Raw genomic sequence first — 27,665 nt, forward strand, 5'->3', positions numbered from 1 at the left:
GGTCCTAAAGGAGGCTGGGATGCCCCTAGAAATTTTAAGCTTTGTCATCAGGTTGCACGAGGCAAATTACGCCCAAGTCAGGTGGGGACAGCAGGGTCAACTAACTGATTGTTTCCCAGTAAATATGGGGGTGCTGCAAGGATGTGTCCTTGCCCCTACCCTATTCTCCCAGTTTATTATAAGGTTATTTCGTACTACACTAAATTTCTAACAGATGCACCAACTCTTGCCAGTTCAAGGGTCCCTTTATTAATGTTTGCAGATGATACTTTAATTTTATCCAAAACTCAATCTGGTCTGCAACGTGCCCTTGATAGATTTACAGAGTTCTGCAACGACCATGCGCTTGTAGTAAATGTCGATAAAACCAAGTTCATGGTGCTGCATAAATACAAACATATTAAAAGCAGAGTTGTAATGAATGAAGCGCTTTTGGAGCAAACGGATACCTTTACTTACTTAGGTGTGACTATGGGTAGGAGGATGAACTGGACTCCACAGTTATATGTCCTAGTTCTTAGGCACAACCAGTTAGCAGGAGCCCTACTTAAAGAATATAGACTTTCTAGTACTAAACCGATGGGGCCAGCTCTATCGATTTACAACGGGGAGGTCAGAGCTTCTATAACATACGGCGCTAAACTATGGGAGTCTGAAAATCTAACATCCCTAGTTCTTGCGCAAAATAAGTTTTTGAGATCACTGACCGCCCTGCCCCAATCCACCCCCATCAAGCCCCTGCTGTTAGATTTAGGCTGCCTTTCCATTGACAAAGTTGCAGGTTTCAGACTACTATCCTATTGGAGGAGGATCTTGACCATACCTGAACTGGCGTCTTACACCAATGCGCTTATGTATATTAGACAAGTTGCCCAGTCCTCAAAGATTAAATGGCTGCAGAAGATCAAGAGTAACCTGCTAGATATAGGGCTTCGCCACTTGTGGGAAGATCCAATAGGGAACTCATTCCCAGTAAAAACGAGTATAAAGAACTCCACTGGGCCATGATCTCCAGGAAGTTCCTGTCGTTAGTAAGCAGTAGCTCACTAACAGGCATCTTCATGGAGCATAAACTTGTGACACAGCTAGAGGCTTACTGGAATGTGATCACCAAACCTGGCGACAGGAAACTATACCACCAATTTAGAGTAGGTACCCTTTCCCTAAGATCTTTCACTACAAAATGGAATAATGCTCCAGATATTAATTGCCCTTCGTGCCCATCTAAGAAAGAGCCGGTAACCCATGTACTTTTTGTGTGCCCAGCCTACAATGCTCCCCGTTGTAGATGGCTTAGGACACTGTGTTCTAATCTCTGTACCAGATCAAGTACGACAGCTCTTCGCATTCTGGTATCGAGCATTCGCCCAGATATTGTCATCGCTCTGGCAAAATTTCTCAGTTGGTCTTGGGCTCTGAGACGGAAAAACCTAGAGGCTGATTTGGGAATTTCATGTGTTGTTTGACTAAGCCTTGATCAGAAGGCTCCCCTGTTTGAATTATTAAATGGTTTTACCTGTTTCTTAACATAATGCATATTATATAGTTTAAATTGTCACGAATTATCGATAATGCTGATATTAAATCTTGTGAGTATTCTATGCTCTTAGGGAGGTATTTATTGTTTTAGATGACACTTTTATGTTGTATTGTGTCTTTTGATTGGAATTATCGAATAAAGACTAATTGAACTGAACTGAACTGAGTACAGTTTTCCAACTCTCATGGCCTGGCGGATCTCAGGCGATGATGGATATTGTCAGGACTTTTGCAAATGGCTTCATTCTATGTGGAACAAGCATGGGCCACAGGAACCCATAAAAGATAAAACTCTACCTGGTGCAGCTTGTTGCAGTTGGTGTGTGGAAAGGCATGTGGATCTTGTGAGGGTAGACAGTTTTCATTCTGAAATTTCTTTCCCAGATGGCAGAAGTTTGTATAGCATTCTTCACCATAAACTCAATCATTTTCAGCATGACATCTTAATGTGGCAGGTCTCTGCTCTCATTCCCTAATCTGTAAATGCATAAGGGGTATCAGACTATTCAAACCCCCAGGGCCCAAGTATACCAACATGAGATGTGAAGGAAGTAGTTTGCTTATTTATCAATTGGCCTGATAACTCTGATTTGTCTAAAAGACACCTTTTTGTAACGTTACCTATGCCACTTTGCATCATCTCTTGCAAAATATTTTCAGACTTACAAACATTAGACTTGTCAGGCTAATCATTCACCCCTGATGGGGTTATGTTTTCCATCACTGGATGCACAAAGTCTAATACACAGACGGTTCATTACCTAGATTGTCCTGATAAACCCAATTTGTGTGTGTGGTGTGGTGCTTGCAAGAGTATGAATGTGAATCACATGAACTCAATCACTACTTTCTTTCACTAGACCCCATAAAGCAGTTTCTTCAGCCACTAGGGCTCGATGAATGAGATGGGTGCTGCAAGAAGTGGATATTGGCACTTCTGTGTTTGCGCCAATTCCAACAGGGGTGCCATATCTTCTAGGGCATTCGTATGAGGGGCCAGATTGGAAGATATCTTAAGAACAGCTGACTGGCATTTAGAGTCCAGTTTCAAAAAGCTCTGTTGAGGTCGGTGAAAGGGCCTGGGTGCAAGCTTGAGCGGGGCCATGATGCCGGGCCTACATTAGGCTGCAGCATGATCTGGACACAAGAAGAGGAGGGCTCCGACCTCATTCAAGACCCAGCAAACAACGCAGAAGGAGGCCAGGCCCAAAAGTTGGGGGCCCAGTACATAGTAAATACTGTTTCTTTAAGGAAAAGGCACCTACGAGCCGACTAATTACCTGGATCAAAAAAAGAAGAACAACCTATTCTGCACGACCTTCCTAACGTTGGGTACACCCCGATCTAATGGGGGCCCAACTTCACACCATAGGACATTACGGGACGTCAGTTTGCCCGAGCCTATGCTCTACCTTATTGAGGAAGGGGGCAGCCTTGATTGCTTTACAGAGGGAAGCCTAGGGTCATGGCCAGCCAGCAACAAAGATGGCCACCAGCCGTTGAAGCTCCGGAGCCGAGCGCCCATTTCTGTTGCAGTTCATCAGTTATCCGTCATGACCCACATGCTTCTGTGGCTCCTACTGATTGAAGGACCCTCCCCTCGTCCATAACTGCTGCTCGTCCTGGACACTCCATGCAGCATCCTCTGTACATTTGACCACCGCAGCCTGATGCGGCCCTCGGAGGCCCCGCTGTGACAGGGGCCACTGGTGAGCCTGAGGGCAAGTCTGCGGCACGTACCTGCACAATGCGGGGCTCGATGGGCTGACTCCGCTTCTCCACCACTAACGTGGTGATGACCAAACGTGTGACAAGGACAGCGATGCAGCAATAATGGCGTTGAGGCCTGGGCCGCACTGCTAAGCCATTGGGGCCTGTGCCGCATGTGCGAAGTCCGATTACAGCACGGGGCTGCTCCTATGACATCGCTGCGCTCAGGTGATAATGACCCGGGACTTTCCCTGCATATGAGCAGCCCCCCTCTACATCAGAGGGTGAGGTACATGATCTGTGGCCCAACCAACCCCATATTCAGCAAGCACATAACATTTTTATCACTGAGGGTCGAAGGATCGCCCATGTATCAGCCATAAAGCTTGCACACCGCTGCACTCTGCCAGGAGCTGTCCTTGTAGGCAGCCACTGCTCCTGGTTGGGCCCCATCGCCCCTTAGTCTGATAATCATACTGAGACCTACCGCTTCTTCAGCCTGTGCCACCTGTAGACTCGACTGTGCTGAGGCCTTTCTCACCATTGATCACCACTGCGTTGGTTTACGCCAGGTAGGCTCTCTACGCATTGGTGATTCTTTCTGAAGCTGGATTGCGTGGCTGGTGCTTATGATGGAGCGCCCCAGTGACCCCAAACAAAAGAAACTATACTTCGACCTGGTCAAGGGCCCGAGGCGTCACCATTCCTTCTTGGTTACAGAAGAGTTCTCACACAACGGTGCTGCCCCACCACCATTAGATGGTGCAGCCGCCATCATGACTGAGCTCCACACTGAATTCAAACTGATAAGATACCGGTTTTGAAACTCTTAACAGTCTCCTGGACCATATGAGCGAGTGCACTGGCATCACAATTGTAGAGTGTATTCAATGTCATCATTGTTAACAACAGAATGCGTGCATTCCAGGATCGTGGTTCGCCCTCCAACCACGTAAGAAAATATATGACAATGGGTTAGGGAACGTAATATCGCTCCCACTGCTGAAAGACTTTGTTGCACATACATTCCAAAAATTCATCCAGTTTAGTCATTTTAATCCATTTATTCCAATTCTCAATTATTTATTCCGTTTGGTCCGTCACATGAAAAACCATTATGTATTCAATTCTGATGCGGTAAATATGCCCATCCGAGCCTGATTTTTGCGGCAGGAAACATACATAGTTCATCCTCAGTAGTATCACATTCCCAATGCATTTTGGTTGCTTTCATCAACCTTCATCAGGGGTTGACTCATCTTGAGATTATTGGATCCACTTCAACACCACTCTCATATGGTGTACCTCCATTCAAAGGAAGTTTGTAGGTCTTGGGAGTAGCAGGAATTCCTCCGGAGTCCAAAAGTTTTAGAAATATCCAGCCACAGCTTAACTCTCCCCTTTCTTCAGTTGTACTGCGCATATAAGTAATTCCTAGTTCAAATAATAATCCAATGTCTGTGGATGGGGAATTGGATCTGGCAAAACAGTCACCATCAAGCAAGCTGGGCAGGATGCCAGAAACCCGTGGCGAAAAGGTCCATGTTTTTGCATTTTTGGGTTGCCATGTTGCTCGGACAGTATGTATGCTACTCAGCACCGTGCTACCATCAAATAGACAAAGGCGAACATGTCTGCTGAGCACTTGTATGCTCGTTCCTGGTAACAGAATCCTTTTACAACTCTATAAAGTTAAAACAAGAGACAAACTACTCTGTCTGGATTGAATCACATTTGTTTTGGCATTCCATACAAGATCTTTAAAGGTAGCTGGGAAGGCTTGAGCTCAGGCAGGATACAGTGACTTGCTCGCAGGTGTTTTTCTTTATCAAGAATTTGGGGAAGAGTTGATATTCGAAATCCTGAAGGTATGACTCCCATGGTTGCCAAAGCATCGATTGAACTCATCTTTGCAATTAGTTTTGTTGCATAATTCAACTCAGACTCAGAACATCTTTTGGCACTCTGATTTTGATTTGCCCCATCAGTGGGTTCATCCGCTTCACCCTCATCTTCTTCCCTTTCCCCTTCACTTGACTCTGTTGAATCCTTCTTCTCTGAAAAGCTGAAGGTACGTTTTGGGAACACAGCCTTTCTTTCCTTTGTTATTTTCAGCAACCTACAAGCCATCCGTCTTCTGATCGAGTATGTGCAACAATTCACCTTTTTTTAACTGTGAGATCCTCTTCTTGTTGGGCATGAAAATCACCTACAACAGTGTACTCTTTCATATTGGCTTATTCTTCATCCTCTGCCCCATCATCATCTTCATCATCATCCACTTCATCTTCTTCCTCCTCATTTTTACTCTCATCTTCCTCCTCTTCCTCTTCGGTCTCTCCCTCCTCCTCATCATCCTCCCTTTCTTCTACTTCCTTTGCTGCAGTAGATTTTTCATCTGTGCCGATATTCATCTCTCCTAGAGCCACTGCAAGGTTCTGGAGCTCCGTGGACAGTTTTGATAAACGTTTCTGTTCATCTTGTTTTCTTTGATCATAATTTCCCACTGGTGCAGGTTCATCGCTTTTCTTCAATTTTTGGAAAACTTCCTTATTTTCATCCACCGACTTCTTCAACTGGACACATCTTTGATAAAGCAGGCTTCTCTTTGATGGTTCAGAGAAGTAGTTTCATGGCTTTCTTGGAGCAAAACGTCAACCTGCTTCTTCAGCTCGTCGTTTCCACTGGCAGCCACACAACGTGATTGGGCGGGGCAGAACACAGAATCTCGATGGTACCTATATCAGTGCCTGGACAAGGTAGAACACATGCTTAAATCCGCAATGGCCAAAATGAAGACTTAAAAGCGCAATCGCGCCGCAGTCATCTGAGGATTATGGGGGCGGCTGAATCCACAAACATCAGACAACCAGATGTGTTTGTCGAGAGCCTACTCACAGAGCTCTTTAGCAGGCAAGACTATACCTAAACCTTGATAGTAGAGAGAGCTCAGAGAACAATTGGCCCATACCCCCCTCCTGGTGTACCGCCACACCTGATTATAGCTCTGCTCCTCAACTTCAGACACAGGAACACAGAGCTGCGTCTTGCCCGAGGGCTTGGCCCCCTCCAATATCAGGGCTCAATGCTCTACCTAATCCCGGGCTTGACACTTGTGGTCCAGGAGGCTTGGCGCAAGTTCTCTGATGTCAAAAATATTCTTATACATTTGCTGCTAGTATTCAGCTTTGTTTTCATTGGATTTGTGAATTCGAAAAAATAATTTCAACACAAAAAAAGATATTCTCAAGAAACAAGGCACCTCTGCGCTAAGGTGAATGGAGAGCAGCTACTACTTAACACCCCTGCGGATGCGGCCCAATTGTGCAAAAAACACAGTGGAGGGAGCGAGTCCTAACACCACACACCACCAGCTTGCTTGTCTGCTTGACTATCAAGCACAATGCACCTGCTTGACTGAACCACCTTGTGTCTGCGTGACCCTTTGACGGACATTATGTGGTATTCTGGATCATGGTCTGCCAGCAAACTCACGTTCCCCACAGTGCACATTGATGTTGGATGATTGGCTTTAACCAATACCTCCTAGATACATGCCCAACTTACAGTAGGGCATTGGCCTCTGAAGCACAGATACCCCTCCAAGTTTGTGATGGGGCAATTTTAATATAACTTGCCACCCTCCCATGCACTCCACTGGCTCAACTACTAGCGCCAAGCCCTCCTCATTTTGCGCTCGCCATGATCTTCTCAATACTTCCCAACTCTCAGATGCTTGGCATGCCCGCCATCCCAACATCTGGACACTAATAGACCACTGGTTACTTCCTGGGGGAACCTCCTTTGCCTGACAGATGTGGCGCATATGTCCCGAGCCCTTTCAGATCATGCCCCTGTTAAATTCATGCTGCTTATCGCATGTGAAGGTCACACAGCCAGGCAATGGTTATTCCCAGAAAACACGTTGCAAAGTGCTCAAATCAGAACTTTTTGATGCTATCAATGAACACAGTGCATTAAACACCAGGTCAGTCGACAAGCATGCCACGCTGTGGGAGGTCTTTAAGGCATATATCTACTGTATTTGCATCACCAACCATGAGGGCGTTCACCGGAGTATTCGCGGTGACCTATCCAGGGTAGAGAGGGAACTGCGGCTATTGACATGGCTACAATGCATGTGTTCAGCACGCCCAACTACAGAGGGGCTCCAAATTATTACAGGAGTTCCATGACTTGGCAGAACGCAAGGTTGCCTATATGGGTAAATATGCCCAAGCTCATCAATGTGGGGAGGGGGAAAGACCAGGCCGCTTCCTAACTACCATAGCAATTGCATTAAGAGTCTCTTCGCTGATGTCGTTATGACTGCATTTGACAATGCAGATATCGCTCAAACGGTCCTAACCTATTAACAACAACAATTTACGACTTGTGCTACAGGTGACTTAGAGGAGATTGCTCCATACTTAACGGAGGTGTCCATGGTATGCTCCATATTTAGCAGAGGTGTCCATGGTATGACTATCAGAGGGACAATGGCAATTCTTAATGGCCCGGTCACGTACGAGGAGATAGTGCATGCAATCGCCGTAACGAATGGCTCCTAGACCCCTGACTCACAGATCATTTTTACAAAGCCTTTTGATTCCCCGCTTGCTGGAGGTGTATGCAGAAGCAACTAAAGAGGACATACCCCGCATTACCCTGTGAGAAGCAGTTGTTACCCTTTTACTGAAACCTGGTAAGCTGGCACACCTTTGCACTTCCTACAGGCAGTAATCCCTGCTCAACCACAATAAGAAAATATTGGCTAAAGTTATTACCACACGCCTCTTCCTATTAATGGAGTAGATAATCTCTTCCATTTGAACTGGCTTCGTTTAGCGCCACACGTCTGTCAACAAACTCCACACCATCTTTGCCATGCTGAATCAGATTACCCCCGACCCTTCAAGCAGCTGTAGCCCTCATGGACGCCAAGAATGTGGTTGATTTGCTGGAGAGGCCATTTCTGTGGGTGACCTTGGCCAAGCTAGGAGTGCCTCGTGACCTCATCATGGTACTATACGCCGGTCCCAAGGCCCAGCTGTGAGTGAATGATACACTCATGGGGCCTTCCCTGTGACTCCAGGAACACATATGGGGTGTCCTCTTTTACCTTTGCTTTTTGTCGTCACCCTGAATCCTCTGGTCCAGCATCTACAGGAGCGTCACGTACATAGAGGATTCCAGTTTAGAGCTGGTCCACTCCTAGCATCCATGTATGCAGATGACATCCTGATATTTTCAAAAGTCCACCTATACTTCTTACTCTCATCATACGAGAAATAATAACTTACAGGCATCTCTCCGGCCTATCCATAAACTATTGTAAATCTGAACTCTTTCCACTTACAGATGCCACGGTTCTCTGTGATCCAGAGTATCCCCTGAACTGGTGCACAGACTCACCAAAGTATTTGGGTATCGTTTTGCACAGACAGAGGGCTGAAGTCATACACCAGAACAATGGTCCTACCATTGACACGCTCTCCTCCAAGGTGGACTGATGGATTGAATTAACATTGTCTATTGCAGGGTACATCACTATAAATAAATGGTGGTGCTACCTAAATCTTTCTTAAATATACCTATTGCATTGACAAACAATTTTTTCTCCAGCCTACGTAGCCTCTTGGCACGCAATCCCAGAATCCAGGTGGCGGGTTTGGTGTCCCAGATTTTCTACCCTACTATTTAGTGGTGCAATGCCACTTTGCTTATTACTGGTATCATCCAGAAGTCAAACTCTCCTACCTGAATCAAGAACGAGACCAGGGACAGGGCCTCACCCTGTCAAGTGGAAACCTGTGAGGTCACATACGTGTCTTAAGTGCGCTGCTGACTATGCCGATTTTGTACATTTAGACTGGGACTAGCCTGCTATCCATTCATTCAGGGGTCTCTTTTTGCCTTAATCTAAACCATGATTGAACATACGGCTGACACAGAGCGGCTGATGGTGCTGTTGGGCAATGTAAAGCATTTGGGTCCGGGACTGAAACGCTTCACAGCCATAGCACTAGCTAAACGATGAATAGCCTTCTATTGGGGAAGCAGCAGGGTCCCCACTACCAGTGACTGACTGAAAGACAAGACATTCTGCTGTACTACTAGTAAAATCTACGCCTCCCTGCAGCCTCTAACCTCCAGACCCAAGGATATTTAGCAACCTCTCCATGACTATCTATCGACTTCAGAACCTGATGCCACTGATGATGCAGCTGATCGAAATTGATAACCCATATCATTTATCGCTCTGAAGTAGACTTCCTGTTGACCTGCATGTACATATGTGTTACCCTTTCATTCTTCATTATTCCCAGCTTTGGTGTCATTGCATCTCCCCGTTTAGCTCTCCTTTTGACTGATGTATTTATTCTTGCAAGCAAATTGCACCTGTTTATCAAATAATGGTGTGGACGTACATGTACATCTATGATTTGTGCAGCATTGTTTGTCTTTGTTTTTGAAAATCAATAAGTAAGGAAAAGAAAAGAGGGAATCCTGGCTGTGGATGGTGCCGAGCTCTACAACTACCCAGTCTCGCCTTACACACATTAAGCAGGAAGCCTACCCGGGCTTGGGAAGAAACATACAGAGTAAACCAGAGCGCATGTCTCACCAGCACAACTGCGTGTAACTGCCTGGGATATGATGCTGAAACCTAAACATGCAAAAATGATGTCTACCACCTCCGCGACAATGGGGATGCTCCTCTGCCCCAGGCGCAGAGCAGGGGATTGCTCAACTATTTGTAATCAACTTTAGAGAAACACACCAGCCAATTTGAACATATATTACAGGCCATACAGGAAACTAAAATCACACTGGAATCAAAAGTAGATACTGTTGCACTAGAGGTGTCCCTAAGTCGAGCTGACCATGAGTAGCTGTCGGAGAGGGTGAAGAATGCTGAACTGTCAATCTCGGAGCTCTGATCAATAGTACATGGGTTGCATAATCAATTGCAGAAGCTTGCAGTGAGCATGAAACAACTACAGGAAAGGGTAGAAGATGCTGGAGGTCACTCAATGTGCTACTGCTCGAACAGCCAGGTCTTGAGGAGTCCCAGGTCTCAGGTCTGTCGTAGGCGGATGGGGAGGGTATTCCAGGTTTTTGTGGCGAGGTGGGAGAACGATCTGCCGCCGACGGTTGCTCGATGGATGCGGGGGATGGTGGCGAGGGATAGGTTGACGAGGCGAAGGTGGCCGGTCGGGGTGTCGAAGGTGAGTCGTTCATTGAGTTACGCTGGTCCGGTGTTGTGGAGTGCTTTGTGAGCGTGGGCGAGGAGATTGAAGGTGATCCTCTTGTTGACGCGGAGCCAGTGCAGGCCTTTCAGATAGGCTGTGATGCGGCTGTGGTGGGGGATGTCGAGGATGAGGCATGCAGAGGCGTTATAGTCGCTTCTGGAGTTTGGCTAAGGTTCCCGCTTAGAGAGCGTTGCCGTAGTCTAGTTTGCTGCCGACAAGGGCCTGGATGACCGTCCTGGTTCCGGTAGGGATCCATCTGTAGATCTTGCGGAACATGCACAGGGTGTTGAAGCAGGAGGAGGAGACAGCATTTACTTGCTGGGTCATTGACAACGCGGAGTCCAGGATGACTCCCAGGTTGCGTGCATGGTCGGTGGGCGTTGGTGCAGCTCCCAGTGCGGCCGTCCACCATGTGTCGTCCCAGGAGGAGGGGGTGGATCCGATGATGAAAACCTCCGTCTTGCCCGAGTTCAGTTTCCTTCGCGAAGGTTGGATTTGTCTGTGATAGGGGCCTTGGTGAGGGAGAGGATCAGTTGGGTGTCGTCGGCCTATGAGATGTTGTCGAGGTCATGCGATCGAACGATGTTGGCGAGCGGTGCCATGTAGACGTTGAAGATTGTCGGGCTGAGGAACGATCCTTGGGGTACGCCGCAGATGATCTTAGTGTCTTTAGAGCAGAATGGCGGGAGGCGGACACTCTGGGATCTGCCGGTGAGGAAGGAGGTGGTCCAGTCCAGTGCTTTGTCCTGGATCCATGCGCTGTGGAGGAGTCAGCGGAGGGTGTGGTGGCAGACTTTGTCGAGGGCACCCGAGAGGTCCAGGAGGATGAGGGCCGAGGTTTCTCCGCTGTCCAGCAAGGCCCTGATGTCGTCAGTGGCTGCAATGAGGCCAGTTTCAGTGCTGTGGTTGCTGCAGAATCCAGATTGGGACGGCTCCAGGTTGTTGTTCTTTTCGAGGAAGGAGGTCAGTTGCCTGCTGACAATCTTCTCGATTGCTTTCGCCAGTAACAGGAGGAGGGAGATGGGCTGGAAGTTCTTGAGTTTCTTGAGTAGGGCGTTAATCTCAGCGTGCTTCCAGCTCTCCGGGAAGGTGGCAGACTCGAAGGAGCTGTGGATGATCTTGTGGAGATGGGGTGCGATGGTGGAGCTTGCTTTGTTCAAGATGTGGTGCGGGCAGGGGTCAGATGGTGAGCCGGAGTGGATGGTGTTCATGATTTTGATGGTGTCTTCGTCGCTGACGTGGGTCCAGGAGAGCAGGAAGTTGGTGTGGCTGGCGGCGGTGCGACTGAGGTGACTGTGTCTGTTGGGGGGCCTGGTTGCTGAAGCTGTCGCGGCTGTCTGCGATCTTGCGGCGGAAGAAGGTGGCTAGGGAGTCGCAGAGGTCTTGTGATGGCTGGATGTCGTTGGAGTTGGGATTGGAAAATTCCCTCACGATGTTGAAGAGCTCTTTGTTGTTGTGTACGTGGTAGTCACTGCGCTCTTTGAAGGAGGTCCCTTTGGCGGTTCGGATGAGTTGGTGGTGTTTGCGGATGGAGCTCCTATACGCTGTGTTGCTGTCCGGTGTCTGTTCGTGGTGCCACTTCTTCTCTAGCCTACGGCAGGCCCGCTTGGATGCCTGGAGGTCGGCGGTGAACTAGATGGCTTTTCTGTCAGTGCGTCTGTTGGAGGGTTTCTTAATCGGGGCGAGAGTGTTGGCGCAGTCATTGCCTGAGGTTGAGGGCGGTGGAGTCGGTATCGGTAGAGTCCGTTGGAGGGTTTCGAGCAAGGGTGGTGGCTAGCTGGTCTTTGGTGATTTTGCTCCAGCTACAGTGGGGGGCCCGTTGTGTGCGGTGGTGCGTGGTAGACTTCTCGAAGGTGAAGTGGACGAAGCGGTGGTAGGTCCAGTGGAGTTTGGTGGTGTGGCTGAGGGTGACGTGGTTGCTGGCGGAGAAGATGGGGTCGAGCGTGTGTCCAGCGAGTGGGTGGTAGTCGTGACGGTCTGCAAATGAGGGTTCCTCTGAGGGTGGGGTTGGGGTCGATGTGGATCTGGAAGTGCAGGTGTTCGGCGGTGCTAAGCATGTCGTCAGTGCTGGTCCAGATTCTGAGGGTGTTTCTGTGGACGATGGGGATTCCTCCTCCTGTTCCGTTGGTGCGGTCCCTGTGGGTGATCTTGTAGCCATTTGGGATGGCTATGGCGATATCAGGTGCCAAGGAGGGGTCATCCAGGTCTCAAGCAAGTGGAACTATAGAGAAACAAGCATTTGCAATGCAATAGGTCTCGCATTAGGAAAGTTTGAGCTATTGGTACTGTAAATGACAATTTTTTTTTATTCATGTGTTTGTTTTGAAAATAGCGAAATTAATAGCTTTGTCATTTACAATGGCAATAGTTTTAACTTTCGCAAATGTGATACCTATAGCATTTGTAATGCAATATGTGTTGTATTTACGTGACCTAGATGTATTGATATTACAAATAAAAATGGCTTTTAATTTTTTTAAGAATTAATACTGAAATAAAAGTTATTGTAATTTATAATGCCAATAGCTTTTGTAAATATTTAAAGATTATGTTCATTGTATTTTATTGTGACGGAAATCCAAGAACAGAAGTGAAATATTAACATATTTTTGTGACATTTGTAATAAAGCTTGAAACATTGAGAGAACATATTTGAACGAGTTGTTGTTGAATGGTTGCACATATTGATGCTGTGGTAGTGACGAGTGATGCTGTGGCATTCAGTGATGCTGTGGTAGCGCATACTGATGTTGTGGTGCCCTTGAGTGATGCTGTGGTGGTGCTGAGTGATGCTGTAGTGATGCGATAGCTAGATAGAGTGAGTGCCATAGACAGAGTAAGTGCGATAGATAGATAGAGGGAGGGCGATAGATAGATAGAGGGAGGGCGATATATAGATAGATAGAGTGAGGGCGATAGAGTGAGTGCGATAGATAGACAGAGTGAGGGCGATAGATAGACAGATAGATAAAGTGTATTTATGTTGCATTGAGTAGAGTGTAAGTATGAGGTGTACAATTATGTTGCATATAATTATGTGGCACGGAGTGGTATTTGGAGTGTATGTTCCATTGCAGAGTGTGTGAGGGTGCAGAGTGTGTGAGGGTGCAGAGTGTGTGAGGGTGCAGAGAGTGTGAGGGTGAGGTGTGTGTGAGGGTGCAGTGTGTGTGCGGGTGCAGTGTGTGTGCGGGTGCAGTGTGTGTGCGGGTGCAGTGTGTGTGCAGGTGCAGTATGTGTGCGGGTGCAGTGTGTGTGCGGGCGCAGTGTGTGTGCAGTGCAGTGTGTGTGCGGTGCAGTGTGTGTGAGGGTGCAGTGTGTGTGAGGGTGCAGTGTGTGAGGATGCAGTGTGTGAGGGTGCAGTGTGTGTGAGGGTGCAGTGTGTGAGGGTGCAGTGTGTGTGTGTGAGGGTGCAGTGTGTGAGGGTGCAGTGTGTGTGAGGGTGCAGAGTGTGTGTGGGTGTGGTGTGTGTGTGGTGTGTGTGCGGTGTGTGTGTGGGTGCGGTGTGTGTACAGTGTGTGGGTGTGTGCGGTGTGTGTGGGTGCGGTGTGTGTGAGGGTGCGGTGTGTGTGAGGGTACAGTGTGTGTGAGGGTGCAGTGTGTGTGAGGGTGCAGTGTGTGAGGGTGCGGTGTGTGTGAGGGTGCAGTGTGTGTAAGGGTGCAGTGTGTGAGGGTGCGGTGTGTGTGAGGGTGCAGTGTGCCTGCAGACATGATTTATTAGCCATAAACAGGACCAGGCAGCTGTGTTCAGATCTTAAAGGGAGTAAACTTTCCAACGAATGAAGAAAATTACAGATAAGCTGTGTGTTTTCTCCTGTGCAAAATCACGTAACAAAGACTAGGGAAACACATAAATATATGAAATGACACCAATTTGAGCAAGGTAGCTCTAAGATTTTGCCTTAAGAATACACTGCCCTACATAGAATATGGAGACCTCAGTGTTATAAGCGTAGTCAGTCTCTTCACTTATGTGTATTGTGTAATCCTTGTCAAATCAGCCGATCTTCATGTACTCCGCTCTAACAGAATATTATTACATGAAAACGTGTGTGTGACCGTATGAGAGGCTGTGTAAAAAACAAACAGCCAGCTTCGCTTAGTCATTATTATTATTTCTGAAACTCTCAACATTCTAGAGCCGCATGAAAAAATTTCAAGGGGGCTACTAGGGAATCTTGTTTTATAAGACTATCTCACCAGATGGGATTTCAGTGAGCTATATCATGACTGACCTGTGTTCGTGTTTTGCCTCGCTCTCCCCCGCCACTGTGCAGAGAGCCCTGCCTGGTGGTTACTGTCACGCACAGTGCACTGTGAAGATTATAAATTTACTGGCGCCCCTATGATCAGATCTGAGATAGTCAGACTGCGGCCCGCGTGCATTTACTGTAATGATCACAATGATCCGACTGACTGCAGATTTAAATCAGGAGGCTCACTGGGAAGGATGACAACAGTGAGCAGCCCTGCCGATGAGATGCCATTGCGTTAAATTAATATATTTTTCAGACGCGACTTCATTGATGTAGTAGTATAATTAAAAACTTACTTGAACTAGAAGAGTACAGAGACGTTTCCCGGTCCCCACCGAGGCCGCACAGCTCAGATGCAGCACTGACTGCTCGGCAGCATGATGCACTGTGCTGGACTGCATCAGTCTTCTTCTCCGGCGACCCCAGACACTGGCTGCTGACACACTCCTCGTCCCCCCAATTGCCCGTAGTTTAATTTGCCACCGCCCGCGATTACCACCAATGCCACTTCTTGCGCAGCGGGCGATGAATGACACTGTCTGTGTGTCCTCCTGGCACTGTTGTCGCCGCGCCGGTGACATTTCACTCGGGCTCATGGGTCACTGACTGCGTCCCCGCTGGTCACTCTGCGAGTGCTACATTTCACGTGTCATTTTCACGTCGTTCCTTTGCAAGCTCTTTAGGTAGCCACGTCGCTCCCTTCTGCTGTGCTCCTTTTGCTCTGTACCTATCATGGGCTAAAGCGTTCGATTAACTCCTTTTAGCGCAACCTTAGACTGAGTTGTATCCACAATAAGAAGTATACAAAAGCTCGGACATGAAATCCTAGAAGTACTTGCGACACTTCTGCACAGCTCATGTTCAAGGTAGCCAACGTGGTTATTATTTGCGGCGCTCAGCTGCACACGAAGCGACGTGCAGCTCGCCGCAGTGAAGACTCCCACTCGATTTGAGTACCCCGCCGCGGCCCGCAGTTTCTGCCTCAGTGTACGGGACCTGTGTCATTTAACAGCTCTTTGCCCTTGGCCCTCCCATTCCTCATAGAAGTATTTATGAGCTTTTATGTACTTGACTGTAGAAATCGAAGATGGTTTCAGAGAACTAAACTCATGAGGGAGGCTGCAGAAGTGCACTACAGCCAGCATTCAGCAGAGGGGGCCGGAAGTCGCTGGAGCAGCGCTCTGAATGACAGCTGTTCAGAACGAGGCCTGACACGCAAATAGGATTTGGCCGGGAGAAAGAAGAGGCGTGACACGCACGAACTTCCTGAAGGGGCGGAGAAACAACGGAGCGGGCTGCGGAGTCTGGACACGGAGGGACAGGAAGAGAGGAGCCGGTGAGGGGGGCGTCGGGGCACATTGACGGTGCCCGCCCCCCCCAGTGATGGAAGCCCTGCATGTGCCCGGTGAGCAAGGTTGGGAGTGTGTGTGTGTGGGCGTTTGTGTGTGTATGTATGTAAGCCCTTGGGGGGATGGGGAGGGTGCGCTGCGTGTGTTGTACCTGTGTGTGCCTGCCTGCGTGTATGTGTGTGTGTGTGTGTGGGGGGGGAAGGGGGTGTGTGTGAGTGAGTGTCTGTCTGGCTGTGTGTATATGCGCGCGCATGTGTGGCAAGTTGAAGAAATCGGAAGGATGTGCACGGCGCGGCGCGGGACGGAACGTGCGCGTTCACGCACCCAAATCCTGGAGAAAAGCTCGTAACACCCTCTTGTCCCTCATTCCCCCGAGTCAGGCGGCTATAAGTCTCCGCCTGGACGCATCCTTCGGATGCTTATTCCAGGCTCGACCTAAAAATATCCAAGGTGTTTCTGAAGAGGTATTGTTAGGTGTCATCAAATAAAGGCTGTTTGAAAGTCCTTCGTAGCAATAGCTCTCTGCACGCGTGGCTCTTGCAGGACCCCGGCTTCGCCTCTGTGCAGGACGGGCTGTGCTTTATGGCAGGCACAGAGGGAGCGAGGGAGGGAGGGACGGTCTACTACCCCTGCTATTACCAGTGAGTGAGCGGCGCAGAGGATACAGCACGAGGGAAGTGGGTGAGAATGGAGGAGGGGTGTAGAGATGACAGTCTCGGACAGGAGAGCGAGTTCAGTCACAGTCAACTTGGAGATGAAGGTGGTTGGCGGATAGGAAAACGAGTTTAAGCTATAGGCATTGTAAATTAAAATGTCTTATTTAGGTTTTAAAAACGAAAACAAAAATAAAAGGCATAGTCATTTGCAATGTTAATAGCGCAAACTAGCATAAATGTGAGACCTATTGCATTGCAAATGCTGGTTTTTTTTGCTTTGTCTCAGAGAAAGGTGATCAATCGTTTCCATGAACGTTGATACGGCTTATCAGAGAAGACAGTCTTCTCTTTTAGGAAATAAAAAAACTTTGAGCTAATTGTCTAAAACGGATGATCGAGTTGTATTTTGCAAAACTAAAAAAATGGTGAGAGGCTTTAGTCCTTTGAATCGCAGTATTTCAAAATGTTTGCAATCTAAAAGGAGTAAACAACAACTCCTTCAATGGGCACAGACAAAAGATAAGCTACGTGAATGTGTGGGTGTCAAGACACTTCCCACAAATAGCTTTACAGGTTGTATACTCGTAGCTGGTAAGACAGTTGACTGTTGAAAACATAGCTCACTTGGTTAATGCATGTATTGCAGAGATCTATGTGTAACCTGCAAGTTACATTGTAGAATTGGAATGCCAGTGAACGTGATCAACGCAAACAATACTCGGATTGCAATAAAAACAGAATGTCTGCATTTGCTGGAGCGGGATTGCAGCATTGAAAACTTAAGTTGTTTATAACAAAAATGACTCCTGTTGCCGCACAAGGAACGCTCTTACCAAAAGTTGACGAAACCCTTTGCGTTGCTTATCACTGCATTTGGGTGTTAAACTGGTACTAAAGACGCAGAATGTGCTCAGACAGGGTTAACATGCAAGAAGTCCGCACCACAGTGAAGCGATTCTACCACAAAATGCGCCGCACTGAGCAGCACAATCCGCCTGTTGACCAAATCGTTTAGTCAAATCTGCTGCACTATGTTCTTCCCCCTGTGCCGTATAATTCCAGTGGTCTGGTCAGTAGGTAAACGTGATGTTCTAGAAGACTTTGAACCATGCAGGAAGTGGACAACCCTACTTCATGTAACCACCCCTGATGCACTATTCCTGCTTCAGAAAGTTTATTAACCCCATTTTTGAGGATGACGGGGAACATGCGGCCGAGTTTGGGGCATAATCGCTTTGCGGCCTCTCAGGTTGAAATCGTAAGCAAGGAAACAGCATTTTCATTTGGGGAAAAGCTATTCTAGAAAGAGCTTTAATTAAATCACTAAGCAAGAGTTACACCCGACAATTTCTTTTACCTTTGCAATAGTGTCATAATTGGTTTCCTCTATTCGCTGCTTCAAATTCAAATTGTTTTATGTAACATGAACTACAGCAAAATAGTTTTTTTGTTTCCCATCCCCAGAAGCACACTGCATGCACCCCGTTTCCCATCACTACAAACTGCCGCTCTCACGCTACGCTAGCTTTGCTTGGTCTTCCCCCGCTACCCCGTTTTTATGGGGACCACTGATTCATACGTGTTGCCCCAGGCTGGAAAGCTGCAATAATTTCCTGCCTCCGTTTTGGGGCCGAGCCTTCCTCCCTGGTTGATACCGTGCAGGTCTGGCCAGGGTCGGATTGGGACTGAAAATCGGCCCGGGTACACACAAAAAAAAATAAATCGGTCCCATTTGCAGAATGCCTTTCCTCAAATCACTGCTTCAGCGTAATTGCATTAAAAAGGAGGGGGAGCTTAAAAAAATGCACACATTTGTTTACACTAGTGAAACTCACCTGAAAACCAGTGAGGCAACTTCAAATGAGGCCCCCTGCCTCGCTCAGTATATGTATACATTAATGGGCCGGCCAGCGAGACAAAGTGAGTGATACCTCTGCCTGTTGCTACACCGGGGGTGGGGGATCGGCGATGTTGGAGGCGAGGGAGGGTGGCAATGAGCACCCATCTGCCTGCAGAAAGGCCACTCAGCCACCCACTGGGCCGCTGGCTATGTTGCGAAAATAGAGACACCTCCCAAATCGGCCCCAGACTGCTCAGAAAAGCAGCCCACCGCAGGAACTCAGACACCGGCCCCTCGGGCATTGCCCGAATGCCCACGTTACCAATCCGAGGCTGGGTCTGGCCCATAAATCCCATATGTGCGCCCATAACCCTACAGCCCATCTCATTTTTAACGAGGATAAAGCGGCCAGTCTGCATGCAGCCGGTCGGACCATTGTGTGTTATGCGGCAAGGCAACTCAGTGGGATAAGAAAGGTCTTAAGGATGCAGGTGCAAAGTCTACAGGGCTGGCAAGCCTTCCATCCTTCCAAGGTCAAGAAGACGTGTTTGATAAGAACAGTGTATCATTCCGGAAGTACAGAGGTGGCAGACAGGCACAGAGGCCGCTGCAATGAGCACGTCATTGCTGTGTTTTAAGTGCTTTGCTCTGCATAGACAACCTCTTCCATTTAAATTTCAAAGGTCGATAAGTGTCGGGGCAGAGCAGTCACGGTGGGTTAGGAGGCTGATAAGGCCAGAGTAGAGCGCATTACAGGCCCCTGTTGTCTCAATCGTACCAAACAAAATAAACACAAAATGTAATCGAATTGAAATATAAAATAGAATGGAAGCCAAGGAGACGCATGTAGTTTCAAGTAGGAAATCTTCAAACACAAATAAGTGAATAAACCAGCCAAAACCACGCCATAATTGCGTGTATTTCCTAAAGTATAAGCGCATTGCCTCGCAGCGCTATGCATGTATTTGGTGAAAGCGATAGCGCTCTGTGTGTTTGGGGTGAGTGACAGGCGCTTTGTGAGTTGGTGCAAATGAACTTTACTGGGGGAGGGTAATGGGTCTTTGAGTGGATTTTTGAGGGCTTGAAAGACGCCAGAGTACCTATAACGGAGCCTCAAACCCGCCCCTATGTAAACATTAATACGCGGCCCTGGCTAACAAGCTGTACGGAGTCAGCAGCATAACTCAAACAAAGGGAAGCTCGGGAGGGCGCCAAGAAGGCCTGTTACTGTACCGAAATACTGTGGGCCCTACGGGCATGCCCTGCACTCATGCAGTACACACAGGGCCCTACCGAACAGTTGACGCCCTCGCCTACCTTGACATCTAACAGACAAGCACCTGCAATTACGGCATTGTTGCTGCGCGCATAACTCAAGCGCTATAAAGCCTTCCCATGGGCAGAATAAGCGCTATATAAATCACTGCAACATAAGAAACGAGTGGTGAAGAGAAGGGGGGGCAGGATGTGAGGAAGAATGAGCAGCCTCCCGTTTCCTCCGACAACTTCGCCGCAGTTTGTGAAAGGGGCAGTAAACACGATATGTCTGTGCCTCGTGTGAAGTCGCACCGCTGCACTTTGGAATTGAAATAAAGATGTAAAAAACGCCACTGGCGAGCAGCAACACAAGTCCCTTGATCGCTGAAAGTGAAAGCTATACATATGAAACCTGGAAAGACGAGGGCTGCCCCCGCATGCGCGGTACTTGTAATTTCCGCGTGTCCTGCGGCTCGTTCCCAGTGAGCTCATGCCTATTGGCTGCGCGTATGGACAGAAGCCACCGGAGTTTCAAGAGTGTAGCGGGGCTCGTACGGCCGGGCCCCCTGTAGCTGCCGATGAGGAGAGCCGCCGCACCAAGGAAGCCGGTGAGTGGGGCTTCGCCTTGTTGCTGAGCTGCGAGGGCGGGGGCTGTGTATGTGTGTGAGCGTGTGTGTGTGTATGTGTCTTGGAGTCTGTGTGTATGCGCGTGTGTGTGTGACTGTGGGGGGGGAGGGTGTGTGTGTGTAGGTGCGAGGGGGGGGGTGCCTGTGTATGCGTGTGGCTGTGTATGCGTGTGGCTGTGCACATGCGTGAATGTGGGTGCGCGTGCACGCCGCTAAATCCAGCCGGAGAGAAGGGCGTGGCACTTTCTTGTCCTCATTCCCCCGAGTCAGCTAGCTATAGTTCTCCACCTGGACCGCATCCTTCGGATGCGTATTCCAGGCTCGACCTAAAAAGGGGGAAATAAGCAGACAAAACAAGTGGAATTACAGAGAACCAAGGGGGAAATAAGCGGACAAAACAAGTGGAATCACAGTGAACCAAGGGGGAAATAAGCAGAGAAAAAAACAAGAGCAGCCCCGGGGGGCTAGAACTCGCCGTAGCAGAGGTGGAGAGGCACAGTACAGACAGGTGATGCTAGCTGTGCGGCGTGGGGAGCGACCTACACAGGGTCAAGGGTCGCTCTATTACTAAAGGCCTCTGCACATGGCTAAGACTCTAAAGGGCGTGCCTGTCGATCGGTGTCATCAGAAGGGCTCAACCATGCGGACCCTTAGCCGAGTAGATAACCTCTAGGTATGAGACAAGCCAGGATACTATAAAGATGGAAGGTACAAGGAGGTGCCGGACAGGAGGTAAAGCTAAATGGGCATGGACTCTGGAGTACATAGGAAGTCAGGACCACTGGACTTCTTTTCGAACAAACTTCCATTGACCTTCGCAGCAAGAGAGATATGGCCCTGTCTACACTTTCAGTGATGGGTCTTGACTCTTGTTGCCTCACAATGAACAATCTTATATGTTTCGGCTTCTCAGTCCTGGGAGAGGGCGCTGGGGTTGTTATGGTTAATTCTGGTTTGTTGTTTCCTTGCATTACACAGAAGAACAATCGTAATACTAGCTTTGTAGCGGGTACTACCTGGGTAGAGGTTTCGTGGAGTCAATTGAGATTTGCATGTTGAAGTAATTTAAGATTCATAACAAGGAATGTGCGGGACTTAACATCCCTGGCAGGCTATACAATGTACCAGGATTTTTCAAGCGACTGATGGTTCAGGTGGCCTTCCTACAGGAGATACATTTAACTGAAGCAGAGGGTCAGGCACCACACAAACGATTGAGAGGCAGGGTGTATTGAACGACATACTCCACATATGCGAGGGGATCATTAATATGGATCCAACCGAGGAACCCTTTCTTCCTTACATGGAGCCAGTAGATCAAGACAGGCATTATATACTCTTGGCGAGGCAGCTAGATGGGAAAGATATTTTATTTCCTAATATATATGCTCTTAATGTAGACCAGTGCACATTTCGAGGCACCCTGGTTGCACTAGTCATACATACATTTTAATTGTGTAGCCAAGACACTTTTGGACAGATTGCACCCCAACGCAGCCCCGCAAAAAACTTACAAGGGGTTTTGCAACTAGATGAAACACTGGGGCTAAGTAGATGCATGGCAGCTTCAACACCCCCTCCCGCACCCCCCCCCCCCCCCCCCCCCCCCCCCAGGGGAAATACTCCTATTACTCAGGAGTGCACTCGCTATATGTGCGGCTAGACAAAATCCTGTGTAAAGCACCCTTGAAGGGCAATGTCTTGTTGGTAGAATATCTGGCCAGAACACATTCCGAACACAACCTGCTGATAATAATAATTACTTAGGACATGCCTAGACTTTCGATCCAAACAATGAAACTCAACTCACTACTACTGGAGGATCCAGTCTTCCGTGATACACTGGGAGACACCATAGACCACTACTTCGCAGAGAATGAGGTAACTACCATCTCCAAATTGTAGGAGTTGGAGGCCTTCAAAGTGGTGTTCAAGGGGCAATGTATAGGAATGGCGAGCGGGGACTGCGTGCAATTACATGCGGATATTCGGCTGGAAGAAGACCTCCTTCAGCGCCTGGAAAAAGAGCTGGACGACAACACTGCTGCCGAAAATAAGTTGCACAAGGAGAGAGTCTGGGGAATACGACTACCGCTTCTATATCACCAAAGCTCATAATGAGCATGATAAGTCAGGCCGATTACAAGCACGGCTCTCTAACCCTGAAAAGAGGGGATTTCAAATACTGAGCATCGAAAAATAGACAAGATGAGGTGGTTTACTCACAGACAAAGATTACTCAAGAATACTGTAAACAACTATATGAACTGAGTAAAGAGTGAAGAATGAAATTATGTTCTCAGCACCAAACTGGTGCGCCTACCCTTGCCGAAGGCGGAACTGATAGGAGAAGTTATTTCACAGCAAGAAATCGGGAAGGGGAGAATCAAGGCTACAGCATGGGGAAAGGTACCACGCACCGATGGCCTCCGATGGCCTCCCAATTGTGTTCAATGTGACCTATGCACACTGCTTGGTTCCCAGGCTAACCGCATTGTTCAATGTGGCCAGAGAAGCCCGAGAACTCTCGCACAGCATGAGGGAAGTATTGATAACAACATTACCCAAACCAGGCATGATATAGAGAGAGTTGGTAAGTACAGACCCCTCTCTTCACTAAACATAGACTATAAGATTCTCAGCCACATAGTGACAGATAGACTGCTTTTCCGTACTGAGGCCCTTATCCACTTGGATCTCTCTGGGTTTATTCCCACACGAAATACCTTCCATAATATCCAGCAGCTTATTCAAGTACTGGACCACCAGTGGAGCTTACTCCAACAGCCATGGCATTGGCCACTGTTATTGAGAAAGCTTTTGACTCCCTGTCTTGAGACTTCCTTTAGTTAGCAATGACGGCATAGGACTGAGATTGTCTTCATTGGCTGGACAAAGCTTTTTCATACAAACCTGACAGCCCAAGTGAAGACTGGCGGAATTATTTTGGGCAGTTACAGCATGGGAAGGGGATCCCGACTCGGCTGTGCGATGTTGCCCAAGCTGTTTGCATTATGAAAACCTAAGGGGTTAGGCCCATAAGGACAAGTGGGTAAGCTGGACCCTATTTAAATGCAAACAACAAGAAAATTGCTTACCCACCACAATTTTTACACAAAATTCAACAGGTCAAAAAAGCGTTTGTCAAGTTTGACAAGGTATTTATTAATACCGACTATTTGTATATACTTTAAATTTTTTAAAAATCTTTTTTCACGACAAAAAAGGGCACTCTGCATCCATATAATGACATTATTGTACATATTAATTTACAACAAAATAACAGTGCACAACAGATTTAGAAAGACATGAATGCTAACATCCTACATAGAGCACAAGACAGTTAAACAAAACCATACGTGATAAATTTGTGTATCAAAAAATTGGACATACAAATGAAATGTACTTAAATAGATTCAGAACAAAAAGAAGTGTAGTCAATAAATGACACCTATTTAAACCAGCAATTGCTGGTAAAATGCTTTGAATAACAATAATAATAATAATAATAATAATAAGGCATTTATAAAGCGCATGGCTGCACATACTGTGTATCCCCGCGCTTACTGCTAACAAAAAACTGTCAGATTTTTAATATCTACATGGCCCCACTGGAGGATGTGGTTTCACCCTTTGGGGTGAAAATAGTGACCTACGCAGATGACACCCAGCTTGTCGTTTCACTTTCCCATCATGAAAATGCGGCAGAAAGATTCGGGTGCTGTCTGACAAGTATCATGGCTTGGATGACAGAATCTCGGCTTAAACTCAATGGTTCCAAAACGGAACTTATGATGCTGGGCAACCTCTCCACCTCCCTTCCAAAAACTATGTGGCCCCCCTGTCTGGGTGAAGCGCCCCAACCCAAAAATGAGATTAAGAGCTTGGGAGTGTGGTTAGAGCCTGACCTGACGTTCAGAGTACATACGAAGAAAGTGGCAGGGATCTGCTACGGTTTGTTACGCTCGGTCCGAAAGGTTTTGCCTCTTCTCCCCTTTAGTTCTAGGAAACTCTTGGTTCAGGGGCTAATACTGTCAAGGCTGGACTACAGTAACGCCTTGCTGCTTGGTGCCCCTGAATCAGCCATCAACACCCTTCAGCGAGCACAAAATGCGGCGGCCAGGGTTTTGACAGGTACTGGAAAAAGAACTTCAGCCAAGCCTGCTCTTAGAGCCCTCCATTGGCTCCCCATCCGGGAGAGAGTCAAATTTAAGGCCCTTTCCATCGCCTTTAAGTCTCTCCAGGGAATGGGTCCCCCAATCCTCAGGGACCTTATATGCCCCTACAAGTCCTCGCGCCCCCTCCGCTCTGATGGGAGCAATCTACTGACTATTCCCAGAGTAAAGAGAACTCGCTCAGGTGGCAGGAGGTTCTCTGTGAACGTAGCCAAGATCTGGAATGATCTTCCTGCAGCTCTCCGTCTGGAACCCTGTTTTCAGAGGTTTCGGAAATCTTTAAAGACATTCCTTTTTCCACGAGGAATATGAGTCCGCTGCCTGAGGATCGTGGAAGCTAGATGTGTGTATCAGCGCTGGGACGCTCTTGGGCAGCCATGCGCTTAAGAAATCCAATTTCATTTCATTTCATTCAGAGGGAGAAGGGAGGTAGAAAACAGAATATAGTTATTGCGGGAAGATGTGAGTTTTTAATTTAGCTCTGAATAGAGTTTCTGAGGGTTCCATTCGCAGATGAACTGGGAGGGCATTCCAGTGTTTCACTCCAAGGTAGCGAAAGGATCTGCCCCCCATTTTTGCTCTGAGAATACGGGGAAGTTTGAATTGTGTCATTCCAGAAGATCTTAGATCTCTGATCGGATGATGAATAGTTAGGAGGTTTCTGAGATAGATAGGTCCTTTATTGTGGGCAATTTTATGGGCGTAACAGAGGCTTTTAAATCGGATTCTTTCCCTAACAGGGAGCCAGTGTAGTTTGGACAAAGCCGCTTTGGAAGATGTTCTTCTGGGAAGACCCAGTACCATGCGGGCGGCTGCATTTTGAATGCATTGTAGCTGATGTAACTGCTTTTGGTTCAGACCTAATAGGAGAACGTTTCCGTAATCCAAATGGGGAGTTATGAGCGCGTGTACAATTGTTTTTCTGGCTTCAGTAGGGATGAGATCAATGATTTTTCGCAGGGATTTTAACGTGCCGAAGCACTTGCCTGTTATTTTGCCGACTTGGGATTTTCCCGAAAGGTCCGAGTCAATCATAATCCCTACATTTTTGACCTTTTCTACAGGGCGGGGTAAATCACCCAGAGCCTTAGGCCACCATGCCTGGGACCATATTGATGTTTTGTTCCCTACCACCAACACCTCTGTTTTGTCTCCGTTTAAACGGCGGCAGTTGTTGTCCATCCAGGTGGCTACAGCAGTCATGCAACCAGAGGAATTGGTGGCAAATTTCTCACTGTCTGGGGTGAGCTTGAACATAAGCTGGGTGTCGTCGGCATAGCTAACAATGCCCACTCCAAAGTTCTCTATGACGCGAGCCAGGGGCTCCATATAGATGTTGAATAAGGTAGGGCTCAAACTAGAGGCCTGTGGAACCCCATAGCTCACGTCACGAGAAGATGATTTAAAGGGTGGGCAGTGCAGCTGGAACGATCTTTTGGTGAGAAAAGACTTGAACCAAGCCAAAGCATGGTCTTTCACTCCTATATCCGAGAGTCGGGACAGCAGCGTGGCATGAAGCACAGTATCAAAAGCTGCACTTAGGTCTAACATGACCAACGCTGCTGTTTCTCCCTCGTCCACCATCCTGCGGATGCATTCCGTGGAATATAGCACAGCTGATTCCGTGGAATAGCCAGGTCTAGAACCCGATTGTGTGGGGTGGAGTACATTTTCCTTTTCTAAAAAAGCCATACGTTGTTTATTGACTATCTTTTCTATTATCTTGGCACATTGTGGCAGGAGGGAGATGGGCCTGAGATTTTGGAATTGAGTGATAGGGATATTGTTTTTTTTTTTTTAGAGGAATGACTTGCGCTGTTTTCCAAGCCTCTGGTACGTTGCATTCTTGAAAGGAAAGGATTATCATATTTCTTATATGATCTATAAGAAAGTTTTCCATGATGTCTTTACTTTTTACCAATGGGCACACATCGCTAGGGGAACCTGAATGTATGCTATTGATAATGTTAATTAGGTCTTTTTTGTCAGGTGTAGTGAATTGTGTAAGGATAGGTTTTTGAGTAGGGGAGGTTATGGTCCTTGTCTCCTTTCCTGATATAGCGGGTTTGGGGAAAGTGGCGAGAATTTTCTCGACTTTTTCGACGAAGAAGTCAGCTATTTGTTTACATATGTCGTTGGAATATGTGTCCTGTGTATCTAAGCATGTTGTATCTGTTAGTTCTTTATAGATACAGAACAGTTCTTTCGTGGGGTTGGCTGCCTCTTCAATTCTGATTTTATAAAAGGCGCTTTTTTCCTCTCTTATCATTTTCTGGTATATTTTTAGTTCCGATTTGTAAATTTTCTTAAGTTTGGGAGAGTAGCTTTTTCTCCATTTGCGTTCTGTCGCTTTGCAATGGGTCTTTGCGATTTTTAGTTTTTCCGAGTACCATGGTTCTGATTTGGTTCTCCTGACAGGGGGCTTCGAAGTCCACGGGGCGATTTTGTCTAATGCCTTTCCTAGCCATAGTTCGTAGTTATTCCATGTGTCTTGTAAGGACTGACCTGCCGGAGGGTGGTGTTTCTCTAATTCGCTGATCAAGCGTTCAGGGGTATAGTTTTTCCAATTTCGGCGCTTTGTAGACAGTGGTTTATTGGGGACCTTATTAGTAATGTTAGTAGGGATGTTGAAGGTAATTATATGATGGTCATACCAAATTATAGGGACCGGGGGGGGCATTTCAATTCCTTCCCAAGTGGCAAAGATAGGGTCGAGAAGGTGACCATGTTGATGAGTGGGGTTGGTAGATAGTAATTTTATTCCCAACGCGTGTAATGCTGTCTTGAGTATTTGAGCCTCTTTAGCATTATTGTCTTCGAAGTGAAGATTAAGGTCACCTAAAATCATGAAGTTATTATGCCTTATAGCTAGCTGGGTGGCTACTTCTAGGAGTTGATTGCAAAGAGGTGTTGCCGTGCCAGGAGGGCGATATATAAGGAGACCAGTAACGGTCGAAGAAGGATTCAATTTTATAGAGAATGTACCACATTCACTATTTGTGAT

The 27,665-nt window shown here is 47.4% G+C and overlaps 1 protein-coding gene and 1 pseudogene across 2 annotated transcripts in view; both read right to left on the minus strand.

The window, feature by feature from the left end:
• The window catches only part of SHLD2 (shieldin complex subunit 2), a 1,133,281-nt gene that overhangs the window by 960,593 nt on the left and 145,023 nt on the right, over window positions 1-27,665 (minus strand). The window lies entirely within an intron of this gene.
• The window catches only part of LOC147711237 (uncharacterized), a 40,435-nt pseudogene continuing 17,274 nt past the window's right edge, over window positions 4,505-27,665 (minus strand).

This window comes from Lissotriton vulgaris, chromosome 5 (genome assembly GCF_964263255.1).
Source record: "Lissotriton vulgaris chromosome 5, aLisVul1.2, whole genome shotgun sequence".
In the NCBI taxonomy this organism is placed as follows: Eukaryota; Metazoa; Chordata; class Amphibia; order Caudata; family Salamandridae; genus Lissotriton; species Lissotriton vulgaris.